The following is an 8,673-nucleotide window of genomic DNA, read 5'->3' as shown; positions in this document are numbered from 1 at the left end:
ACGTCCTTAAAAAATATTATTTAATAATCCACGTCCTTAAAAAATATTATTTAATAATCCACGTCCTTAAAAAATATTATTTAATAATCCACGTCCTTAAAAAATATTATTTAATAATCCACGTCCTTAAAAAATATTATTTAATAATCCACGTCCTTAAAAAATATTATTTAATAATCCACGTCCTTAAAAATATTATTTAATAATCCACGTCCTTAAAAAATATTATTTAATAATCCACGTCCTTAAAAAATATTATTTAATAATCCACGTCCTTAAAAAATATTATTTAATAATCCACGTCCTTAAAAAATATTATTTAATAATCCACGTCCTTAAAAAATATTATTTAATAATCCACGTCCTTAAAAAATATTATTTAATAATCCACGTCCTTAAAAAATATTATTTAATAATCCACGTCCTTAAAAAATATTATTTAATAATCCACGTCCTTAAAAAATATTATTTAATAATCCACGTCCTTAAAAAATATTATTTAATAATCCACGTCCTTAAAAAATATTATTTAATAATCCACGTCCTTAAAAAATATTATTTAATAATCCACGTCCTTAAAAAATATTATTTAATAATCCACGTCCTTAAAAAATATTATTTAATAATCCACGTCCTTAAAAATATTATTTAATAATCCACGTCCTTAAAAATATTATTTAATAATCCACGTCCTTAAAAATATTATTTAATAATCCACGTCCTTAAAAAATATTATTTAATAATCCACGTCCTTAAAAAATATTATTTAATAATCCACGTCCTTAAAAAATATTATTTAATAATCCACGTCCTTAAAAAATATTATTTAATAATCCACGTCCTTAAAAAATATTATTTAATAATCCACGTCCTTAAAAAATATTAATAATCCACGTCCTTAAAAAATATTATTTAATAATCCACGTCCTTAAAAAATATTATTTAATAATCCACGTCCTTAAAAAATATTATTTAATAATCCACGTCCTTAAAAAATATTATTTAATAATCCACGTCCTTAAAAAATATTATTTAATAATCCACGTCCTTAAAAAATATTATTTAATAATCCACGTCCTTAAAAAATATTATTTAATAATCCACGTCCTTAAAAAATATTATTTAATAATCCACGTCCTTAAAAAATATTATTTAATAATCCACGTCCTTAAAAAATATTATTTAATAATCCACGTCCTTAAAAAATATTATTTAATAATCCACGTCCTTAAAAAATATTATTTAATAATCCACGTCCTTAAAAAATATTATTTAATAATCCACGTCCTTAAAAAATATTATTTAATAATCCACGTCCTTAAAAAATATTATTTAATAATCCACGTCCTTAAAAAATATTATTTAATAATCCACGTCCTTAAAAAATATTATTTAATAATCCACGTCCTTAAAAAATATTATTTAATAATCCACGTCCTTAAAAAATATTATTAATAATCTACGTCCTTAAAAAATATTATTTAATAATCCACGTCCTTAAAAAATATTATTTAATAATCCACGTCCTTAAAAAATATTATTTAATAATCCACGTCCTTAAAAAATATTATTTAACAATCCACGTCCTTAAAAACTATTATTTAATAATCCACGTCCTTAAAAAATATTATTTAATAATCCACGTCCTTAAAAACTATTATTTAATAATCCATGTCCTTAAAAAATATTATTAAATAATCCACGTCCTTAAAAAATATTATTTAATAATCCACGTCCTTAAAAAATATTATTTAATAATCCACGTCCTTAAAAAATATTATTTAATAATCCACGTCCTTAAAAATATTATTTAATAATCCACGTCCTTAAAAAATGTTATTTAATAATCCACGTCCTTAAAAAATATTACTTAATAATTCACGTCCTTAAAAATATTATTTAATAATCCACGTCCTTAAAAAATATTATTTAATAATCCACGTCCTTAAAAAATATTATTTAATAATCCACGTCCTTAAAAAATATTATTTAATAATCCACGTCCTTAAAAAATATTATTTAATAATCCACGTCCTTAAAAAATATTATTTAATAATCCACGTCCTTAAAAATATTATTTAATAATCCACGTCCTTAAAAAATATTACTTAATAATTCACGTCCTTAAAAAATATTATTTAATAATCCACGTCCTTAAAAAATATTATTTAATAATCCACGTCCTTAAAAAATATTATTTAATAATCCACGTCCTTAAAAAATATTACTTAATAATTCACGTCCTTAAAAACTATTATTTAATAATCCACGTCTGGTAGACTAAAAGTTCTTAAAAAATATTATTTAATAATCCACGTCCTTAAAAAATATTATTTAATAATCCACGTCCTTAAAAACTATTATTTAATAATCCACGTCCTTAAAAAATATTATTTAATAATCCACGTCCTTAAAAACTATTATTTAATAACCCACGTCTGGTAGACTAAAAGTTCTTAAAAAATATTATTTTTGATAATCCACGTCCTTAAAAAATATTATTTAATAATCCACGTCCTTAAAAACTATTATTTAATAATCCACGTCTGGTAGACTAAAAGTTCTTAAAAAATATTATTTAATAATCCACGTCCTTAAAAACTATTATTTAATAATCCACGTCTGGTAGACTAAAAGTTCTTAAAAAATATTATTTAATAATCCACGTCCTTAAAAAATATTATTTAATAATCCACGTCTGGTAGACTAAAAGTTCTTAAAAAATATTATTTAATAATCCACGTCCTTAAAAAATATTATTTAATAATCCACGTCCTTAAAAAATATTATTTAATAATCCACGTCCTTAAAAAATATTATTTAATAATCCACGTCCTTAAAAAATATTATTTAACAATCCACGTCCTTAAAAAATATTATTTAATAATCCACGTCCTTAAAAATTATTATTTAATAATCCACGTCCTTAAAAAATATTATTTAATAATCCACGTCCTTAAAAAATATTACTTAATAATTCACGTCCTTAAAAAATATTATTTAATAATCCACGTCCTTAAAAAATATTATTTAATAATCCACGTCCATAAAAAATATTATTTACTAATCCACGTCCTTAAAAAATATTATTTAATAATCCACGTCCTTAAAAAATATTATTTAATAATCCACGTCTGGTAGACTAAATATCTTTGAAAAATATTATTTAATAATCCACGTCTGGTAGACTAAATATCTTTGAAAAATATTATTTAATAATACACGTCTGGTAGACTAAATATCTTTGAAAAATATTATTTAATAATCCACGTCTGGTAGACTAAATATCTTTGAAAAATATTATTTAATAATCCACGTCTTGTGGACAAAAGATCCTTTGAAAAATATTCTTTAAAAATTCAATAAAGATTCTCTGAAAAATATTCTTTAAAAATTCACTAAATGTTCTTTGAAAAATATTCATTAAAATTTCACGTCTGATATACCAAACATCCACTAAATATCCTTTGAAAAATATTCTTGAAAATTCCACGTCTGATAGACCAAAAATCCTTTAAAAAATATTCTTTAAAAATCCACTTTTGTTAGACTAAAGATCGCTAAAAAATTTTAGTTAAAAATCCACGTCTGGTAGATTAAGGAACCTTTAAAAATATTTTTTAAAAATCCAGGTCTGGTAGACTAGAGGTCCTTAAAAAATATCGATTAAAATTCCACGTCTGGTAGATTGAAGATCCTCGAAAAATATTCATTAAAACTCCACGTCTGGTAGACTAAAAATCCTTAAAAATATCCATTCAAATCTGGTAGAATTAGTATTTATAAGTAGTTAAGTAGTTATTTTCCGTAAAAAATCCGCCCTTAAAACAAGAGGTTAGTAGGCTGTTTTGTACTTAGATACTGGTGCAAAAATTTGCTAATAAAAACCCATTAGATTACTAGGGTTACTCTTACTTCGTCGAATACTTAATAACGGCAACAAAGTTTCCCTTATTATAAAATTATAGAAATTATTTTGTAATTAAATATTTTGCTCCGTATTGGAATATTTGATAATAAAACTAAGGTTCGACGATCTATTTGCCATCCATACATGCACATCTATGCCCTAGTTCAAATGATCAATTCACATGCATATGAAAGTGGAGCAAAGTTCGCCGGCTTAACTGGCCTACTATAAGCCCTTAGAATCACCATCGCATCTAATCAGAGGTGCCAGCCACACTTAACTACTGTAGAAAATCGCATTCGTTAACGATTTTCTATTTATGACGTCTATACGACTAATACTAAAAAAAAAGCAACAATTACAAATATTGTTTCATTGTTATTTCCTAATTTGCACAATAAATTATAGTTTTTCTTGCTTTTGTTAAAACGTCCATATCAATGAACAAATTAAGTATTGTCACTAGACTAGTTGTTTTACGCACACCTTCAATGAATTATTTCCAAGAGGAATTAAAGTCATTATTCCGATATGGTAGTAGTATTTTATAGAAAAACAAGATGTTATTAATTCAGAATATGTATGGAATATGATTGGATTCCCAAAAGTTTAATTGACAACTATTGTCGATGGGGTTAATTGCATCTGGATACCCTATGGTGGGGAATGAGATTTATTTGTTTAGACCCTAGGTCTCTTTGGACCAAAGCCGCCTGGCTGGCTGGCTGGTGCGCACGATATCTCTCGGATACTCGATTTGATCTAAACTTGATATATAGTAATATTTTTGTCAAACTTAGATCGAGTTCGATCCACTTCTTCCACTTCTTCTGGTACCTCCCCCCTCCAAAATGACATTAAAAAAAAAAAAACAAAATTACTGCACAGAAAGAGAAAGAATTTTCCGATTTTACTCCAACTTTGCATATCCTAATATTTGCATCAGTGCTAGGTCAGGTACGAAAACGGACAATATCGGTGCACTCCATCAAGTGCCTCCCCCACGAACTGCTAAACTTTGGAATAATTATAACCCTTATAAAATGAGACTTAAGAGTCCGATTGCCTTCAAATTACACACATCATCCATCGATCCACTCCTTCGGGTACCTCCCCCACAAAGGGCTAAAATTTTGAATATTCATGAAGCTCATAAAACACGAAATAAATTTCAGACATCACGCATATCAATATTTTTATTAATACAAGATCTGAAAGTAGAGATCTGAAAATTCCTTCTGGTACCTCCCACACACATCATCACACGCTGCCCGAATCTTGACCCATTCCCGGCGAAGCGCTTGCTTGAGGTAATCGACACTTGGGTATTTTCCAAAATACTCCAGATATCATAGTCCAACGGATTGGTATCCTGTGATTTTGGTGGCCATTGTGCGCTGGAAATGAAGCGAGGAACCTCATTTTGCAAAAATTCTTGAGTGGCGGGTGCTGAGTCCTGTTGGAATATCCAAGGTCTGCGGCCAAAATGTTTGCGTACCCAAGGTTTTAATACACCCTCCAGTATATTTTCGCGATAATATTCGGCATTTATTCTGATGTCACGGTCAATTTATACGAGCGGAGAGCGACCATCGTCTGTTATAGCGGCCCACACCATCACCAAACCCGGCGCTTGAGTTCTGGTGGCCAACCGAAGGTTCACATTTTCAGCTGACCTCTTTGGCAAGTAAACATGTCATTTTGTTTATTTAAAACTGCTGGACAACGAATGTTCTCTCATCAGAGAAAACAAATTCGGCAGTTCACCACTTTCGCTCATAAAACACGAAATAAATTTCAGACATAGAGATCTGAAAATTCCTTCTGATACCTTCCACAATGGGTTAATATTTTGATTAGTCTCTGCAAATTACACACTTCACAATATTTTTATTAATCCAAGGTGTGGCGTGAAGATGGAATATATCGGTCCACTCCTTCAGGTACCTCCCCAACAAAGGGTCAAAATTTTGAATATTCATGAAGCTCATAAAGCACGAAATTAACATCTGATTCCATTCAGATTTGAAACTTATCAATATTTCTATCAAGACAAGATTAGTTATAAAGATGGTAGAGATCGGAGCATTCCTTCTGGTACCTCCCCTCAAAAGGTCAACATTGTGAGTATTCATGAATCTCATAAAACACGAGAATAACGTTCGATTCCATTCAGAATTGATCGATCTCAATATTTCCGGCAACACAAGATCTGTTATAAGGATGGTAGAGATCCCACCATTTCTTCTGGTACCTCCCCCACGTAGGGTTCAAGATTTTAAAAAACAAAACCCTCAAAGAAAGCGAAATAAGCATCCAAATCCATCCATCTCATCAAATATTCCACATACAAACATTTTTGCTAACACAAGATCTGCTATTTAGATGATATACATCTGCCAACCCCTTCTGGTACCTTTTTTATACCCTCCATCATTCCATGGAATGGAAATACTCATGTTAATGGTGTCCGTCTGCCTATCTGTATTTTGATTATGATTAGCGACGTTATTCACCAGAATTGCTCCAAATTTCATATTTGAAGATCTTAATGGGTACTACAACCTATGACATTACATATGCAAGTCCAGGTCATCGTATAACCCCCATATAACGGTACATACCGATATTCGATATTTTGATGATTTTAGCGACATTTTTTACCGGAGTTGTTTCAAATTTCATATTTGAAGATCTTAATGGATACTACAATGTATGACAGGCCCACGTTTTCGTATAGCCCCCAATATTCGGTATTTTTAAGTTTTTAGAGACATTATCCACTGGAATTGTTTTAGATTTTGTATTGAAGTTCGGTATCGGTACTTCAGCACAGAAAATTGTCTATGCAGACCCACGTTTTCTTACATCTTTGTAATCGGTACTTTGAAGATTTCAGCTACATTTTTTATCAGAATTGTTTCAACCGGTGACAAAAAACGCATATGGAGGTCCACGACCGTATAACGATACCTTGCTATATTTGATGTTTTTATTCACCAGAATTGTTTATTTACCGGCCTGAACTTAGCTTTACTTGTTTGCTGTTAATTTTTTAGTTTGAGTCAAAATTTCCAGTAATACAGACTTTTTGGGAAAGCGGGAGAAGAAGGAAGAAATATCTATATTAATAAAAGCTTAAAGTAATTGACTGACTGACTGACTGACTGACTTAAAGATTCATCAACGCCCAGACGAAACGGTTGAAGCTAAACTCTTGAAATTTTGGGTCAGGGTTACTCTTGGCCCAAAGGGGTCAGATAAGGCTGATTTTTTTTAGAAATTCGTACTATAACGGTGGGAAAATATTAAGCTGTCCCCTTTGTATTTGAGAAAGCAGTAGAGCTGGAACTCTTAAATTTGGAATAAGGGCCACTGATGTAGTGTATGTCAGATGTACCAAAGTTGTCTTGGAAATTCGCACTATAAGGGTACGAAAATTACTAAAATGTACTAGATTTTGTACCATTTCGTATCATGTGTACGGTTGGAGCTAAAAACTTGAAATTGGAATGAACTTGAAAATGGAAAGGAAGTACTTTTGGAAGTAAGTTCTAAAGGGTACTAAATTTAGTACAATTTGAATTTGGAGGAACGGATGTATCTGGAATCCTGAAATTTGAAAGTAATATTACTGGAGGATTGTAATAAATAGCAATCCTCTATTTGGAGGAAGTTTTCGAAATGTGTACTTATGTGCACGAAAAGTACTAAATGGTACTAAATTTGGTACAATTTAAATTTTGGGAGAACCAAAAGAGTTGGAATCCTGAAATTTGGATAAAAAAGATTGCTATTGAATTGTAGGACTGAGGTACGTAGGCAGTTTTGAAAATTTGTACCTATGTGTGCTTAATGGTACCAAATTTGGTACTATTTGAATTTTGATGAACCTGTAAAGCTAGAATCCTGAATTTTGGCCTGTATTGATGTAGGTAGTTATGCAAATTTTTACTTAATTGTACTAAATGATACAATATTTGGTACAATTTGGATTTTGGTGAATCAAAAGAGCTGGTATCCTGGAACTTGGAAATAAGATTACTATTGGAGTGTAGGATTGTGGTGGATTGGGCTATGTACTAATGAAAGGGTGGAATCCTGAAATTTGGAATTTGGAATTTGGATTACTGTGGGAGCGCACTATATTTTGTACAAATTGGATTTGAGTTGAAATTTGGAATTTGTTTTGGAAATTTGTACTACAATAGTGGAAAAGGTAATATATAGTGCAAAATAGATAGGAAAGAGTTACATTTCCGAATTTTGGTGTTGGTGTCAAAATTGGTGTGTAGTGTTGAGATATGATGTGGTTTTGGAAATTAATTTTTACTTGAAGGAATAGTACCATATTTGAAAGCTTAGTTTAAATTAAAAACAATTATTTTTAGCGATTTTCTGGCCTAGATTTATTAAAAATGTATTTTCAAGGATTCATCATCAAGAGCTGCTCAATTTTTAAAATAAAGTTTGTTTACATAATTTGAAAAAAGATTTCAATTTTTTATATATATTTTTAAACATGTTGCTGAGAAATTCCGTAGTATTCATGTGGTGTAGGGCACATAAAGTTCAAACCCAACCTGGTTTTTACTTGTTTGCTCTAATTTTGAAATTACAAACGATTTGACAAAGTTACAATGAAATTACAGTTGTAGGTAATTAACTGTTTCTAGTTAGAAAAGATAGCAAAAAAAAAAAAAAAAAAAATCCGTTCAGAGTGGACGTTATGATACCCTTCGTGTGTTTAATCATTATTTTTT

General features: G+C 29.3%; 1 protein-coding gene across 2 annotated transcripts in view; it reads right to left on the bottom strand.

Annotated features, from left to right (window-relative positions):
• Positions 1–8,673, bottom strand: part of LOC101900138 (cubilin) — a 225,946-nt gene that overhangs the window by 70,955 nt on the left and 146,318 nt on the right. The gene's annotated exons all lie outside the window — the stretch shown is intronic.

The sequence above is a fragment of the Musca domestica genome, unplaced genomic scaffold (genome assembly GCF_030504385.1).
Source record: "Musca domestica strain aabys unplaced genomic scaffold, Musca_domestica.polishedcontigs.V.1.1 1, whole genome shotgun sequence".
Taxonomy (NCBI): Eukaryota; Metazoa; Arthropoda; class Insecta; order Diptera; family Muscidae; genus Musca; species Musca domestica.
This window is presented reverse-complemented; position numbering and strand designations above follow the sequence as displayed.